Source organism: Panthera onca, chromosome A3 (genome assembly GCF_046562875.1).
Source record: "Panthera onca isolate mPanOnc1 chromosome A3, mPanOnc1 haplotype 2, whole genome shotgun sequence".
In the NCBI taxonomy this organism is placed as follows: Eukaryota; Metazoa; Chordata; class Mammalia; order Carnivora; family Felidae; genus Panthera; species Panthera onca.
This window is the reverse complement of record NC_138341.1, coordinates 108,973,635-108,991,958: the sequence shown is the minus strand read 5'-3', so window position 1 is coordinate 108,991,958 and position 18,324 is coordinate 108,973,635. Positions and strand designations below refer to the sequence as shown.

The window sequence follows — 18,324 nt, the reverse complement described above, 5'->3', positions numbered from 1 at the left end:
AGGAGGGAGGGAGCCAGATGTGAGAAAGGCGAAAGCAGAAATCCACATGCTAACAACAAGCAGGAGCTAAAAGGTCATAAGGGGACCTGGGGGCTCTCCCCTAGAAGCTCAGAACCAGCACAAGAAACCTAAATAAAGCTAACAGGGTCTATCCATGGGGCTCAAATCCAGAGGGGCTTTGTAACTATTGAATTGCCAAGTTCTAGTTTTGTATGGCAAAACTAAAATAAAATACATGTATGAAAAAAAATTTCATTAAAAGGAATGGGACAAAGTTATTGATGAGATTTTTCCATACCAAACAGAAAGGCAGCAAAGGACTTAGGCAATTTATCAACAGCTGGTAGTAATCCAACACTAACACATTGATTTTAAAACAAAGCCCACTGAAAAGGCCAGAGCTGTTCTAATGCGCTTGGAACCCCTTCATAGTAACGGTTTCATAGAAACCATCTTCCTTCCTTACCTTCTTATGCAAGCTCTGTGATCATCATCAGTGTTTACATAGGTTTTTGAAAGTACCCACTTTTCCCAGTAAATATTTAATTCTCTTGTTGCTACCGATCAAACTATAAACAATGCAGCATTTTATATAACATGTTTAGTTACGAGAAAGTGGGACATTGACGTCAATAGCACACAGTCTGTAAACCAAAATTACCAGACAGAGACTCTCAGAAATCACCCACTAATAAAACAGAGATTTCTCCTCACGGCTGAAAGTTTTTAATCCAGTTTCTATCCGAGTCCTTCCACATCTATGGATCAACTTCTAAAACGTGCCTGAAGCAGAACTGGGTATGGGGTCTGCAGGCTCCAGGCGCTGGGCAGAGCTGGTGTTCTTGGCTATGAATGCCCAGACAAGTGTATGCTCTTGAGAACAAAGATGAAAGGTACTAACTAGCAAACCTTCTCTTTTCTCAGTTTAGTAAACTGAATATTTAGGATCTGTACTGAAAAAGAAAAGGATAAATCAACCATTTGGCTAGTTTCCTGAACTGCCAAAAGTCTCAGCACTGAGATGGAAATGGATTATATGTGAAGCCATCTGCCATCTCAGTGGACAGATTGGGACAACGAGTCAATCATAGAGACATGATAGATATTTCCCAAACTGTGCATGAGCACTCGGAGAAAACAGCTCAATAGAGCCTGAAATGGTCAGAAATGAATTTGTGGAAATGGGATTTGGGGTCAGCAGGAAAGTCCTGAGTGGAAGGCCACCTTGGAGACCAAGGCAGGCAGGAGTACTGCAAGTCTCGAGGCCATGAAAACAGCTTAACCATAGCTCACAATGGGAGGTGGAGGACGAAAACAGCTTGCAGGGTCAAAGGAGTCTAAAAAGTCCAATGTAAATGCAACATGGTTTTAATGAGACATCAGTTTCTGGGCAGGTGAGGAGAGAGAGTCCACCACTGGAAAAATCTCAAGATGGAAGGTCAAGAAGCTACTGTGTTAATCCAAGTATAAGGATCTTGGCAACTGGGGTGACAAAAGGGATGACAAAAAGGGACGGATAGAGTGAGTGATTTAAAAGAGAAAAAAAAAAAAATCAAAGATCGGGTGTCAAAGAGGACCTCTAGAAAAAGAACAAGTTTGTCTGTCTCCTTTAAATAAGTAAGGAAATGGGCTCGACAAGGCAAGTAACGAACGAGGTCTGGACATGCTAAATTTGAGCTGGGGGTGGCATGTACATCTGACAAGTGCCCACCAAAGACGAGAGATTTGAGAAAAAAGCTCTGTGCACAAACAGAGGAGAGAAAGAGATGTGTGAATTGAAATATAAAGATGGTTAACAGAAACTCTGAGAGCTGGGAGACCATGTATTCTGCAGGTATTCCCAGAGATATTCACCTCACCTCCCTTGTGGTAATAAATATTACTTTTAAGAAAGTATTATAAAAAGGCCCCAAAGAGCCAAAATAATGTTGAAAACGAAAACCAAAACTAGAGGCATCACAATTCCAGACTTCAAGCTATAAAAGCTGTAATCATCAAGACAGTATGGTACTGGCACAAAAACAGACATGTAGAGGGGCACCTGAGTGGCTCAGCTGGTTAAGTGTCCGACTCTTGGGTTCAGCTCAGGTCATGATCTCACAGTTTCATGGGTTCAAGCCCCACATTGGCCTCTGCACTGACAGTGCAGAACCTGCTTGGGATTCTCTGTCTTCCTCTCTCTTGCTGCCTCCTCACTCATGCGGTCTCTCAAAACATATAAACTTTTAAAAAATTATTAAAAAAAAAAAAAAAGACCAATGGAACAGAAGAGAAAACCCAGAAATGAACCCACAAATATATAACCAACCAATCTTCAACAAAGCAGGAAAGACTATCCAACTGAAAAAAAACAATCTCTTCAGCAAATGGTGCTGAGAAAACTGGACGGCACCATGCAGAAGAATGAAACTGGACCACTTTCTTAACCATGCACAAAAATAAATTCAAAATGGATGAAAGACCTAAATGTAAGACAGGAAACCATCAAAACTCTAGAGGAGAAAACAGGCAACAATCTCTTCGACCTTGGCCGCAGCAATTTCTTACTACACATGTCTCCAGAGGCAAGAGAACAAAAGCAATAATGAACTACTGGCACTTCAAGATAAAAGGCTTCTGGAGGCACCTGGGTGGGTCAGTCGGTTCAGCGTCCAACTTTGGCTCAGTTCATGATCTCACAGCTTGTGGGTTTGAGCCCCGCCTCAGGATCTGTACTGACAGCTCAAAGCCTGGAGCTGCTTTGGATTCTGTGTCTCCCTCTCTCTCTCTGCCCCTCCCCTACTCACGCTTGCTCTCTTTCTCTCTCAAAAATAATGTGGAAAAAAAATTAAAGATAAAAGCCTTCTGCACAGCAAAGGAAACAATCAACAAAATTAGAAGGCAACCTACTGAATGGGAGAAGACATTTGCAAATGACATATAGGATAAAGGGTTACTATCCAAAATCTAAAAAGAACTTACCAAACTCAACACCCAAAATACAAATAATTTAGTGAAGAAATGGGCAAAAAACATGAACAGACACTTTTTTCAAAGAAGACATCCAGATGGCTAACAGACACATGAAAAGATGCTCAATATCACTGATCATCAGGGAGATACAAATTAAAACCACGATGAGATACCACCTCACACCTGTCAGAATGGCTAAAATGAACAACTCAGGAAACAACAGGTGTTGACAAGGATGTGGAGAAAAGGGAACCCTCTTGTACTGTTGGCAATGCAAACTGGTGCAGCCACTCTGGAAAACAGTAAGGAGGTTCCTCAAAAAATTAAAAATAAAACTAGCCTACAACCCAGCAATTGCACTACTAGGTATTTATCCAAAGGATACAAAAACGCTGATTTGAACGGGCACATGCACCCCAATGTTTATAGCAGCACTATCAACAATAGCCAAACTATGGAAAGAGCCCCAATGCCCATCAACTGACGAATGGATAAAGAAAATGTGGTGTATATATACAATAGAATACTACTTGGTGATGAAAAAGAATGAAATCTTGCCATTTGCAACAATGCCGATGGAACTAGAGTGTATTACGCTAAGCAAAACAAGTCAGTCAGAGAAAGGCAAACATCATATGATTTCATTCATATGTGGAATTTAGGAAACAACAGATGAACATAGGGGAAGGGAAGGAAACATAAGAACAGAGAGGGAGGCTAACCCTAAGAGATTCTTAAATACAGACAACAAACTGAGGGTTACTGGAGGGGTGTTAGGTGAGGGGGATGGGCTAAATGGGCAACGGGCCTTAAGGAGGGCACTTGTTGGGATGAGCACTGGGTGTTATATGTAAGTGACAAATCACTAAATTCTATTCCTGAAACCATTATTACACTATATGTTAACTTGGATTTAAATAAATATAAATTGAAAAAAAAAAAAAAAAAAACGTATTACATACAATTTGATGACAGCTTAAGACAACAACTTGGGGCGCTTGAGTGGCTCAGCTGGTTAAGCATCCGACTTCAGCTCAGGTCATGATCTCACAGTTTGTGAATTCGAGCCCCAAGTCAGGCTCTGTGCTGATGGCTCAGAGCCTGGAGCCTGCTTTGATTCTGTGTCTCCCTCTCTCTCTGCCCCTCCCCGCTTGCACTCTCTCTCTCAAAAATAAACATTAAAAAAAGAAAAAAAGAAAAAAAAAAACTAACAACTTCACATAGAAAACAAAAAGTGGAAGAAATCCACAAATGTTCACGGTGGTGTCATTAGGTGGTGAGACCAAGGCTCTTCCTAAATTCTTGGAATTTCCCTTTAAGAGCAAGTATGGACTTTCTATTAGAAAATGAAAATAAATTTTTTTTAAAAAGAAATGATTCCCTTTCAGCATTTATAAAAGCTCTTATAAATGTATACCTAAATAATGAATGTCACTGTTTGTAAATTAATAGTAAATAAAAGTACCACTGACATAACTTTCTATACCCACCATACTGAATACATTTAGTTTTGACAAGACAACCTGTTTGCGAGAATGTTTATTAGGAGTATAAATTCTTGTAGCTTCCCTACGGGACAATTTGTCAAAATTAAAAAAGTAAAAATTCGTAAGCACTGTACTCAACAATTTTACTTATTTTTTAAGTTAAAAATTTACTTATGGGTATTGTCCCTGAAATAGGTGCAAGAAATTTCACTGCAATATTGTTTGCAATAGCAAAAAATTTTAAATAACCAAAATACCCATCAAGCCTTGGGACAGGAGAGGAGCATGGGAGGAAATGCAGTGTAAATGTGCTTATTTAGTCTCACTACTTAAATTGAAGAATGCTTGAAAAAGAAGGAACACGTCTTCAATCTCTTTACCCCCGGGGTTCAGACCTGTGACCCAGACATGGAGCCTCAAAGGCAATAGGTATTCAAAAGTTTGCTGATTTAAAAAAGCCAAAAGCATGTAAAGGAAAAAGAAAATACTTACTTCATTACCTGTACATGGCAAGACTTTGCCTATTTTCTACTTTAATCTACTTAACAAGGAATTCGGCCTACAACAGCCCATTACCTTATCATTAGCATTAACCAAACAATTAATTATTCCCAGGATTGCATTTAGACCTTTGGCGACATGTACAAAGGGCGAGGTCAAGCACAAATGAATTCTAACACTAAAGGGCTGTCAGCACAACTGCATCATGAAATGCAGAACGAAAAAGATTAGGTTTCAGACGCACCTAAATGCCGTGACGTGAACCTGTCCATATGCTTTCCGTTTCAAGCCGCTGAGCTACATTTCCTGGTGCTGAATTCCAAGCTCGCAACCACAGGAGGATCCCGGTTGGCAGAGTCAAGGCCTAGCTAGAGAAAAACAGATGATCAATAAAAACAGAGTAATAATAAACCTAGCAGGAGGCACTCTGCATGAATGGAATCTACTTCTCATTCAGCTCTGCCCAATCCTAGAACTTGCTCTGTTGCTCCCTCATTCTTAAGGAGCATCTAGGAGTCCCCAGCCCATCCCCAGGCAGAAGCACAAGCTGCACCTTCAATCCCTTCAAAATTGGCTCTCCATTTGCACAAAATGTGTTGGGAGATGGTATTTTAGAGTATCTGGAAAAAGCAATTTTGTACTTAGTTGGGGGTTTTTTCCTTTTAAACTCCATATTCCCTAGAATAAGATCTCAATTTACAAAAAAAAAAAAAAAAGACAAAAAAAACTTCTCTAGTATTCAATATGTGCCAAGCACTGTACTACACACTTCTTAAAATTAATAAAGGGAAGCCTCACTAAAGTTGAGTGGGGAAGAGACTAAGGGAAGCTAGAAGAGGGAAGCCACTACCAATCGGTCAATTACAGGAAATTGTCATCACAGACCCCAACAGAAGAATCTCTACAGGAAAGAATCATCAATGACAGGCCTCGACAGAGAAAGATATAGACTGCAGCTCTACAAGAAACTGGCTACCCTTGCAACTCAGCCAATGGCAAACCATTAGCCTGAATTAGTATTCTCCTCCAATGGGCTTTGTTCAAAACAACCCCTCCCAATTTTCTCCTTCTCCGTAAGATAACCTTCTTCTTTGTTGGACTTGCCTATGGCTTTGTTATAGCTTAATACCCAGGAGTTGTAATTCTTGGTTACTCCCAAATAAACCCATTTTTGTTGGTAAAATAACTTTTTTTTTAAGATTTATTTTTAAATTTATTTATATTTAGAGAGAGAGAAAGCAGGGGAGGGGAAGACAGAGAAGGAGAGAATCCCAAGGCTGTCAGCGCAGAGCCCAACACAGGGCTTGAACCCACGAACCGTGAGATAATGACCTGAACTGAGATCAACAGTCGGATGCTTAACCGACCGAGCCACACAGGTGCCCCTAAAATAACTTCTTTTTAAGGTTAACATTATTTGATGGGATCCAGAAGACCACCAACAAATCCAAGGCTAGTGAGCAAATATGCACCCATACCCACAGAGCTCACTGCTTTCTTGCCCACCCTAAAATTTTTCTTCTGGATTTTGAGCTCCACTCTTGTGTTTTAAGCTCTCCAGGAATGATTCAGAATCTGTTTTAAGGCTTGGTCCTTTATAAGAACACTCGTTTGGCCTTTGGTCCAACTCCTCTTAAGAACTAGGCCATTCCTAATAAAACTGCTAGTCCTTGGCCCAACTTCTCACGAACAGGGCTGTGCCTACCGGAACAGAGCTGGCCTTTGCTCGGATTCCTTTTAGAACCAGATTGATCATACCGTTTAGGAATCTTTCTTTCCTGCTCTAGAAAAGACAGACAAAATAAACCGCTAAGAAGTGGGATCCCAGTCATCAAGATGTTTTGAGGGTGACCCCTCTTCTGGCACCCTGGTCAGTTCCTCTTCACACACACAGTAGTTTAAAACTCCAATGGCCATTGCAGGGAACTCGCCATCTCTCCAAACTTACTCTTCATCAAAAGTAAATTGGACAGCACCGCCTGAGTGGCTCAGTCAGTCAGTTAAGTGACTGACTTCGGCTCAGGTCATGATCTCACAGTTTGTGAGTTTGAGCACCGCGTCGGGCTCTGTGCTGATAGCCCGGAGCCTGGAGCCTGCTTCTAATTGTGTCTCCCTCTCTCTCTGACCCTCCCCTGCTCACACACTGTGTGTGTCTCTTTCTCAAAAATAAACATTAAAAAAAAAAAAAAAGTAAATTGGATAGCCATGGCTCTAAAATTGTCAAAACTGAATGGGATGCCTACTTTGGGATTGTGAAGCTTCGGAATTCTGAAGCTATAAGGAATCTAAAATTGCCTCTCTGCAAAATACAATTTCTAGACTAACAGAGACAAACAAAGGAAAGAAAGGGCTCCTGAGGCCTCTTTCTTCCCTTCCTGTCTTCTAGGTCTCAGGATGTACAGCAGCTGTCTTGTGTTCAGTCCCCACCTTCACTTAACTTTTTTCTCTGAACCTCTCCCCACTCCCTTCTTTCCTGAATCTAAGAAAACTGCTCCTTTAAAATTAAGTCTTCTGGATCTGAATAAACCCCAAACTTCTTATGTTCCCTGGACCAAGGCCAAACTGCGAGCCAGAGTTGAAGAGTTTCCGAAAGTGACTCAGGACCCACGTTTGCTGGAGAATTTAACATAGTTACTCCAACTTAACCACCCTGCTTTCTCAGATCTGTATCAGTCAGGCCATGTGCTTGTTGGTGAGGACCAGGCCTAACACGGGATGAAACTAATCCCATAAGAACAGCCTAAAGGATTCAGAGAATTAACCCTAACTTTTGGCAAGATGCTAGAACACTCACTGGAAATCTCCATTGAGCAATTACAGTAGATTTCCTAAGACTGTTGATTGGAACAAAATTCAGGCTTCACAAAAAAGCCCGATCAACCTGTTCACGACCATTCTAATCAACTCCAAATGATCTTTCAAAAAGATTCTGGTCTTCCTTTAGAGGCTGAATCCAAATGGGTAGCATTAACTGCATTTACTCACAGGCTGAACCAGGATCTTCTGGTTAAAGGACCAGCATGGAATGGGAAACTGTGCCCACTCCAGAATTAGCTAGCTTGGCAAACCAGCTCACCCACATGCTAGAGGAGTCAACTCAAAGAAAGACCACTAATATTCTCAGTTTTCAACTCTGGCAAATGAAGGTCCCTAAACAGAACAAAACCCCCTGGCTTTCTGCTATCACTGCAAAGGGCCAGGGCACTAGAAAAAAAAAAAAAGACTGTTACAAACATAAGCATTCCAGAAGCCTTCAGCCCTCTAGCCAGCCTTTCCACTGTCCTCCTAATTCCCAGTGATGGGACTCTGAGGACCTACAAGGGCTCTTCCCACTTCTCCCCATTAACTGGCTTGGAAAAAATACTCTCCCGACTGAGAATGAATCTCTTTGTCTTGGTGACCCCAGAGCTGCATTCTCGGGGCTCAACACCACTCCTATAAAGCAGGTCCTGTCTCAGAGCATGAAAACAATTCAAATAGAGGGGGTCTCTCATAAACCTCAACAGGTTCCTGTCTGCACCTGCTCCCATTTGTTTAGGCCTGTTGAGATTCCCATTCTCACCTCCTTAAGTTTCTCTACCCCATTCATTTACTGGGCCAAGATTTCTTAGGAAAGTATCATGCCAGAATTTCTCCCAGAAAAAAGAAATAATTATAGAATCAAAATCGCCAACCACATGAATTAAATGACCCTTCAACATCCCTGATGGCACTATAATAGAGTCTGGGGACACTGATCATTTATCCCTATTAGATCAGCTACCATCCTCTTTATGGGCAGATTCCCCAACTGATACTGGCAGAATTCACAGTGCACCCCCCATCAAGATTCAAACAGATCCCTCAACACCTCTCCCCAGAGCTAATACCCTATAAGTAAAAAAGCCCTTTAAGACATCAAGCCCATAATAGGAGACCAGAGACTCAGGGCCTTTTTATCCCCTGCACTAGTCCCTGTGATACCCCCATTTTATCTGTCAGAAGACCCAGTGGCTCAGGATGGAGGTTAGTCCAGGACCTCAGAGCAATAAATAACACTATTCCTTGGCACCCCATTGTTCCTAACCCCCACACACTGACATCCATCCCCACTGAAAGCAAAGTTTTCACTATAATTGTTCTATACGGTGCACTTTTACTATCCAGTTGACAGGGATAACCATTGTCTTTTTGCTTTCATTTGGGAAGAACAGTACTATACCTGGACAGTAATGCTCCAGAGTTACAGAGAGAGTCCTTCTTAACTTTTTACAAACCTTTAAAGCTGATTTGGAAGATATAAAATCTTCTGCAGGCTCTGGTTGGTTACAACATGTAGATGATTTGCTTCTCTGCTCCCTTTCTCAAACCTCTTCACAGGAGACAGCATTCACCTGTTAAAACTTTTGGCCTTAAAAGGACAAAGTCTTTAAAGAAAAATTGCAGTTTGCTCAAGCTAAAGTTCATCTGAGGGCACCTGATTTCAGAACAAGGCCTACACTTAGATCCAGGTAGCTTTCGTGGCATCCTGAACTTCCCAAAACCTACAACTAAATGCCAATTACAAAGTTTTCTTGGACTGGCTGTCTACTGTCGAAATTGGGATTCCAAACTTCTCTCTTACAGCTCAAGCTCTATAGGCTTTACTAAAAACTGACAAACCTGACTGCATCATTTGGAAAGACTGAGAAGACCTAGCTTCGGAGACTTCATAAAGAAAAGTCTAATAAAGCCTCTTGCCCTCAGAGATCCTAATTATCAACTCCCCTTTTCTCATTGTTTGTGAGAGGGAAGAAAATGCCCTTGGAGTACTTGCCCAAAAACATGGGGGACCATCACTGACCCTTGGGGTCTTAGAACCAAGCACTGGAGCAGCCCATGGCCAGGGATCTCCCTCCTTGCCTCAGGGCCATTCCTGCCACTGCCCTTCTAGTTAAGGCCCGTGAAGGGTCACAGGCCTCCCTCTAAGCACACTTGTGCCGCGTACAGAGAAGCCCCCCTAAATCCTCACCACTGCACTCATCCAGGAGATCCCCCTAACTGTTCCTCATATAACTCCTCCTCACTGCGAGAACCTTAACCCTGCTATTCTCCCTCCTCCCTGGCAGAGACCACTCACAACTGCTTCAGATAGACAGATCACCTCTTGACTCCCTGTGACTGTTTATAGGAACCTCCTCTAACCGATGCAGATTTTTCATGGTGTCCCGATGGTTCTTACTTAAAGGATGAAAATGGCAAATCCTGTGCTGGGAATGCTAGCGTGACTCCTTTTGAAGGCACCGAGGCAGCACTTTTACCTTTCGCTATCTCGGCCCAACAGGCCAAGTTCTATACTTGTACCTTGGCCAAAGGTAAAACCACAAACATTTATACCCATAGCTGATATACCTTTGAGGTAGCTCAGGAGTCTGGAATGGTACCCAACAATGAGGTGCTCTCACCTCCAATGGGGATAAAATTCTAAATGGTTCCTATGTCCAAATTTTATCAAATGCCACACTTTGGCCAGATACTCTTTTATTAAAGTTCCTCAGCATTCTAGACTCCACTCTCTGGAGGCCAAAGGAAACCACCTCGCTGATATTTCCACCAAAGCACTGCTCTCAAAGCAATCAAGAGCCAAACCTCTGTCACAGTCCAAAGGGATATTCTCCCAAATGAAGATTTTGAAAACAGACCAGAAATGCCCAGTAACTGGCTCCAGAAAAGGAAAAATACTGGGAACCTAATCACTGTTGGTTTGATAAAAAGAACTGTGGGTTAGACCAAATAATCTGGCCGAATTCATGGACCAATATTGGTGGGGAAATAAAGCTACAAAAGTGTCTATCCCACTTGTCCCATGCATCCAAAACACAACGCAGAAAAAAGTGCTCACACCGCTCATTTTAAATTACCTAAGGGGCCATTCAAGTTCTGGTAAATGTATTTCATACAGCTACCCCTATCTCATGGATTTAAGTATGTTTTAGTAATGGTTTGTAGGTCTTCTCACTGGACCAAAGCTCTCTTGTAGACAGACCACTGCTACTTGTGTAGATAAAATTTTGCTAGAAAAAATTATAACGGGACACCTAGGTAGCTCGGTCGGTTGAGTGTACAACTTCGGCTCAGGTCATGATCTCATGTTCCGTGGGTTCAAGCCCTCCATCAGGCTCTGTGCTGACAGCTTGCTCAGAGCCTGGAGCCTGCTTCGGATTCTGTGTCTTCTCTCTCTGCCCCTCCCCCACTCGTGCTCTGTCTCTCAAAAATAAATAAATGTAAAAAAAAAGATTAAAGAAAAAATTATACCAATGTGGAGAAGCCCTCTTTAACTTCATAGTCCTCAAGGAACCCATTTTACCAGGTGCTTGAATAAGTCTGCACTGTTTCACCAGTTTTACAATACTCACTGGGCAATACCATTCTCAATCCTCAGGTTGGTCAAATGCACTAAGGACACTATTAAGACTCAATCAGCAAAGTTTATAGAGACCTCCCATATCATCTTGGCCTAAAGCATTCCCACTGGCTGTTCTTAACTCAGATTCACCCCTTCGGAACTCACAGACTTTTACCCTTTGAGATAGTCAGAGAAGATCCAATGCACTTGGCCCCTGACTCCTTTGACCCACAATTAATAAAGATACACTTCGGGGACGCCTGGGTGGCTCAGTCAGTTTAGTGTGCGACTTTGGCTCAAGTCATGATCTTACAGTTTGTGAGTTCAAGCCCTGTGTCTGGCTCTGAGCTGACAGCTCAGAGCCTGTCAGCTCAGAGCCTGGATCCTGCTTCGGATTCTGTGTCTCCTCCCTCCCTCCCTCGCACTCTGTCGCACTCTGTCCCTCTCTGTCCCTCTCTCTCCCTCTCTCTCTGTCTCTCAAAAATAAACACAGACACAAAAAAGATATACTTCAATATTGTAAAGGCCTAACTGCTCCTACTAAAAATAACCAGAAGATTGATAGAGCAATTTCACCATGCACTCTTGAGAGATGAAGACAAGTATCACACCTTAATGCCTGGGTGGCTCGGTTAGGCATTCGAATCTTGGTCTCAGCTCAGGTGATGATCTCACAGTTTGTGAGTTAGATCCCCACATCAGACTCTGTGCTGCCAGTGGGGAGCCTGCTTGGGATTCTCCCTCTCTGCCCCTCCCTTGCTCACATTCTCTCTCAAAATAAATAAATAAATAAATATTTATAATTTTTATACTATAAATTTTTTATAATATAAAAAAAATTTATAATTTTTTAATAAAAATTAAAAAAAAAGAGAGAAAAGCATCACACCTTGCAACTGGAGATTTTATCTATTAGAAAAGACACCTCCAGAAAGAGTCTCTTCAACTTCACTGGAAAGGCCCCTCTTACGTACTGCTAACCAACCCTTGTGCTGCCAAACTCCAGGGAATAGACTCTTAGATTCATGGACATGTCTAAAGAAAGCAAACTCTGAGTGGACCTACACACCATCTGATGACCTGAAAGTAAAGATTTCCCTGTATTGAAGCAGACAACATCTGAGGAGACAGCTTCCTCAAGAAGCCAGGTCTGTTAGAAGGCTCAGGATACAAAGTCTCTCTTTTTCATTTGGACTATTGTTAACCGACTCTGGATTCTTTTCCAAAACTCGTGGTTTCTGAATTTCAGTTTTACTGTACTATTGACACATTTGGTTAGAACAGTTTTCTTGAGATAACAATATTGTTTTAAAATGTCTTTGAAGTTTTGTTGTTTTGCAAAAAGCCCACCAACTGCTGCTTCATGCTTATACCTGCACTGTATCTTCCCAAATGTACTCGGTTAATTCTCAGATTCTCACTATTCTGCTTTCATGACTGCTCAACGGGTGACTCCTCATCTGCATACAGGACTCTGGGTTTGCCTCTGGAGGGGGATCTTTTCTCCCCTAAACTGGAATGAGTGCCAATGAATATTTTTAGTTGGCTACTTTCAGATCTAGGATCCTGTTTTAGAACCACCACACAATTTGGAATTGTCACGTTACTTTTGATTCCATACTTGCTGCCTGTCAAACTTTTCTAACAAGGTACCCAAGAAGAGATGATCTCCAACACTTACAATCGTGCTAAATATGGACTAGAAGTAGGAGGTACCTGATTGTTCTCCCTGCTCCTCCTCCTTGTTACTCAAATGTGACCTCAGATTTCCAATCCAAATAATTTCCCCCCAGTGTGGGACATTATACCCAGGAAAGGTCTTTCCTAGAACTGAGGGACAAAAGAATTAGAAAAATCAGACTCTTGATCAGCAATGCTTTTGGAGAAAGATCATGATCAAAAGGGGGAAAATGTGAAAATTTATAAAGGGAAACTCAATAAAGTGGAGTCAGGAGGCTAGAAAGGGAGCCAGTACCACTGAATGTCAATTGCAGGAAGAACTGTCAATTACAGCCCCCAACAGAAGAATCTCAACAGGAAAGAATCATCAATAACAGACCCCAACAGGGAAAGATGTACACTGCATCTCCCATAAAAAAATAAATAAATAAAATAACCACCCCCCTGGGACTCAGACAATGACAAACCCTTATGACCCTGGATTCCCACTTTTCTCCAATGGACTTTTCAAAACAACTCCCACCTTCCTCTTGTTTCTCTGTAAAATAACCTGTTCCTCCTTTATCTGCTGGGCATAGCTTGCATGTCCAAAGTTGCAAGTCTTGGTTATTCCAGAATATATCCATTTTTGCCGGTAAAGTAACTTTTATTTTTAAGATTAACACATCATACCTGCGCAATTATCTTCATAACCACCCTCCGAACTACTGGGTCCACACTTTACAAGTAAGAACCCAAGAAGGGAAAGGCCTGGTCTGGGTCCTGGAGCTTCTAAGATAGATGACAGTAGGGGTCAGAGCCCATTACACCCATGACAACGGAGCCCTCACCTTTATAACTCTACATTGCTTTCAGTGCCGCCACTAGAATAAACTGCTGATGCTGTTTTTAATAGGGAAAACAGAAGAAACAATTTGATTTCTTAAAAATCACCTTCTTTTAAAGCGTCTTACAAATGTATTAATATACATCGGAAGGATGCTTATAAAAAAGCTGGGTCACATTCCATTTTTTAGGCTGGGTTATCAATAGGTACACAGATACTCATTTTCTTGTTTATTAAATGAATGTGTTTTTTATACTCTTGTACCTATGCAGAGGCATCACAATAAAAAAGAACCCAGAGCCTGACCTGGGGAGCTATCTCTGAAACAGCTGGCAAGGCACCAGTCACCAGCCTGGCCCTCCATTATAAAGAAAAATACAAGGGTGCCTGGGTGGCTGAGTTGGTTGAGCGTCCGACTCGATTTCAGCTCATGATCTCGCAGTTCATGAGTTCGAGCCTTGACATCAGGCTCTGTGCTGACAATGTGGAGCTTGCTTGGGATTCTCTCCCACTTCCTCTACCTCCCCCCACTCCCTCTCTCAAAATAAACAAACTTAAAACTAAAACCACACAGGTGATGACAGTTTAGCCAGATACCAACAAGTTCTTTTTGTTAGAAAAGGTTAGCTGTGTCTACGGACATACCACCCTGAACGCACCCCATCTCGTCTTATCTCGGAAGCTAAGCAGGGTCGGGCCTGGTTAGTACTTGGATGGGAGAAAAAGTTAGCTGTGAGTCAATTTTTTTTTTTTTTTTATGTTGTGACTCTTCCAACTCCACAGTCTGTTTTGGAGCAAGTTAGCATCACAATCACTGATCTTCTAGAGGTAGATAAGCAACACAAATGCCATCAGACTTGTACCATCCAGCCTTCAATAAGCCTCCAGTGATCCTATTTTTTTAATTTCAGAAACTAAACATTGGTCTTTTGCTATTTGGAACAAAAAAATTACTACTTATTTTAATTGATTAGAATATGAATGGAGAAGTTATTTTTCTGTTGCTAAAACATTTTGCATTCAAAGAGGAAAAACAAGGTAATTTATTGCTCAAAATAAAATCTTCATAACCACAAATCTATTTTAAGCTATGTTTATTAAAAATTTAGAGTCAGAAGGGAAGCACAAAGGCAACTTCCATCAATGAAGATTAGTCAAGAAGAGAAAGAATGGAAATAACAGAAAAAAAGTAACAAAAGAAAAGCTTTAAAAGAACAGCTTATTTTCGGTTAAACTGAAATTATATATTTTGTCCTTTGAGAAATGCAAGTTGCACAATATGTATAGTATAATCCCATTTTTATTAAAAGTGTAATTATACAGAACATATTTGTGGACATAAGAAAGGGCTGGAAAGAATAAAGATCAAACTGCCTTGAAGTATAGGGGGTAAAAAAGGCTGTGTGACTTTCAAAATTTGCTTTATCCAATTCTGACAAGTTAGAATTATTTTCCAACACGTGTATGCTTCTTTTGTAAATCCTTTAAAACGCTAAAAATAAAAGAAAAAAAAGTAAGAAAAAAAGGTTTCCATGAGGGCAAAGCTGCAATTAACAAAATCACTTTAGCTGGAAATCAAGAGAAAAATTATAGAAGGGTGAGTCCAAGTACTATGACCCCATGAAGATTTGTTTTTGGAAAGTATTTTTTAAGCTGATTAGTACAACCAGTGTCTGGAAGGACTGGCTTTCTACTTCACTGGACGACTATCAGAGACCAAAACACAGAATTGGGTCATAAGTTTTAATATTGGAAAAATACAAATATATTTTTGAGAGGGGAATTAAGCAGGAGGAGCCGAACAGAAACAAGACTGAGTTATCAGGGCGCATCCTTGAACTTCTGTCCTGGCGCCAGCCAGCACCCCTCCCCTTCGTGTGCCACCACACTCGACATGAAGACCTGCCCTTTGCACGCAAGGTTACAAGGCTGAGATCAAAGCCCGGAGCCCTGTGAGCAGCTCAGAGGAAACGTCACTTAGGAGCTCAATGACGCACCACCTGACTGTCCCCCACAAAGGCCACTGTGAACGCACAAGAAAACATTCACAGGGCTTCTCTACATTCTTAATTGGGGCGTGCAAAGGTACTAAATGCTATGATTTTCAGGCTTTGATTTCACAGAGGAAAAAAAATCCAAAAAATTGGGGGAGGGGGAATAACATCCATATTCGTATAACTGTCATCTCTATATTTTAGCATTTCCTTAAAAAAGGATGTTAATACTTTAGAAGCAGGAAGGATATAGCCCTGGGGGCCAGTACCATTCACAGGCCAGAAATTAAGCAACCAAATCATTTTGTCAATTTAGTAAACACCAAAAAAGCTGACAAATACCTACCTACCTAATTCAAAAAAGAAAAAAACGACTTCAATGAAAATTAAAATACCTGTGGAACAGGACAGCGAGTATCTTCTGAAAGCAAGGGCCAACACAAGATACTACATACCCTTCATGCTTCTACATGGAATTTGTATTTTTTAAAGGACTTAACAAAGGAAGCACATGTATGTACCCCAAAATCTAAATGAAATGGACAATTTTTTTAGGAAAAAAAAAATTTTAAGCCTGAATAACAGTAAACGAATAGACAAAATTAAAAAAGCAAAGACCTAGGCTTGAAAAAGGTGCCAGGCTCATACAAAATTCACAGGCCAGTTATATCCTATCCTTTCTGGTAAAGAAATAGGAAATGGGAAACCTTCCCAACTCCTTCTGGGAAAACTGACAAGCTAACAAAGAAAGCACAAGAGAAGAAAACTGTATGTTAACTTCATTTGCCAGTCCTAGATTTTTTTTTTTAACGTTTGCAAATTTGACATGCAAAGAATGACATCTGGTTTCAATCTTGATTTCTTTGATCCATGTATCTATAGTTCTCTTATGAACTGTAAAGTGCCTTTTGTCCACTTTTTCAGTAGGCTTCCTTTTTTTTCTCATTCATTTGTAAGAGCTCCTTAACAAATTAAGGACATTAATTAACCCTTTGCCATGTTGCAAACATTTTCCCCAGAAAAAAATAAATGACTGCTTTTTCCTCTCTGTCACTTGAAATAAAGGATTTATTTATTTATTTATTTTTTTAATCTCTCTAAAGTCAAATCTAACATCTTTTTGCAATTGCTTCTAATACTTTCAGGCTTAGGAAGTCCCTCGTCATTCCAAGATCAGAGAAATATTCGCCTTCATTTTCAGCTAGATGTTTTTGGTCAAAATCATTTTAAAATGTTTGACATCCACCCCTTTAAAAATGTATATCCAATAAAATCACTGTTCTAAGAAAATACCTAGTGAGTACAATTATAGTCACTTTAGTTGTAGAACAAGTAAATGCCCAATATTTAAGGGCTGGCTAACTAAATGATGACAAGAAAATGCTTTATAATAAAACACTACACAGCCATTCAGGAAAACAGCCATGCTCTATTACTAAGGGGGGGGCAGGGGGGGGGGGAGGTCAGAACATACCCCATTTTTATATAAAAACTACACTTATGTGGTAAACCAGGCAGTCTAAATACTCTCCCTAAATATTAACGGTGATCCTCCCTGGGTGTCACATTGCATGTGAGGTCTTTTTTTCTTTAACGTTTAGTTATTTTTGAGACAGAGAGAGACACAGCATGAACAGGGGAGGAGCAGAGAGAGAGTGAGACACAGAATCTGAAACAGGCTCCAGGCTCTGAGCCGTCAGCACAGAGCCCGAAGCGGGGCTCGAACTCACGGACCGTGAGATCATGACCTGAGCCGAAGTCGGACGCTCAACTGACTGAGCCACCCAGGCGCCTCGAGGTCTTATTTCTTTATGCTTTTCTGTTTCACATTACTAATGAACATGTATTTGTGATTAGGGGGGGAAAAAAAAAAAAAGGCTTGAAATTCAAGAATACACATACAAAACAAGATAATTTTGCCCACATGCTTAAGTTGCAACTGTCTTTCAAAAAAATTAAAAATGCCTTTCACTTAACATATTTAATCCCCTATTACAAATAGGATAATAATGACTTCATTCAAGAAGAATGGAGGCTTGCCAATCTTCCTAATTACCCAAAGATCTAAGGAGCAATGTCTGATCTATGTTCCTGGCAAAATGACCAAATTAAAAACACAGCCCAATGACAATTATCAGTGGTAATAAGTCAAGCTCAGCTAACACAAACGGTTCCATTTTCCCCTAATAAACTGTGCCTTAGTGCGTGAACAAGTACCGTGCTTCCCTTCAGACTGGATGTGCCTGTATCTTCTAATGACCCAACCTCTCTCTGAAACCCCCTATTCTCTGCCTGTTGGTGCCGGGTGTTCCTTAAGCCACCCAGCCTTGACCGCTCAAAGGGACTCCCCTGCTATCGCTCCTCCCCTATCGCTCCTCCCCTATCGCTCCTCCCATCCTGTACCCATTTCTGGGGCCGCATCACTGTGGAAGACAGGAATAATTTGGGGGCAGAACCAGGAGTGTGGGTGAAGAGGGATGACAAGGTTCTCCAGGAACCTTGCTAACCCCAAAGCTAATT

General features: G+C 41.1%; 1 protein-coding gene across 6 annotated transcripts in view; it reads right to left on the bottom strand.

The window, feature by feature from the left end:
* SLC23A2 (solute carrier family 23 member 2) overlaps positions 1 to 18,324 on the bottom strand; it is a 132,886-nt gene that overhangs the window by 101,292 nt on the left and 13,270 nt on the right. For 4 of the 6 annotated variants that reach the window (XM_060612922.3, XM_060612932.3, XM_060612901.3 and 1 more), the window contains exon 2: positions 5,185 to 5,308. The exons of 1 other annotated variant lie outside the window; for it this stretch is intronic. The gene's annotated coding sequence lies outside the window, so the exon portion shown is untranslated. The remainder of the gene's footprint in view (positions 1 to 5,184; positions 5,309 to 18,324) is intronic. One more of the 6 variants, XM_060612912.3, reaches the window with a different exon arrangement.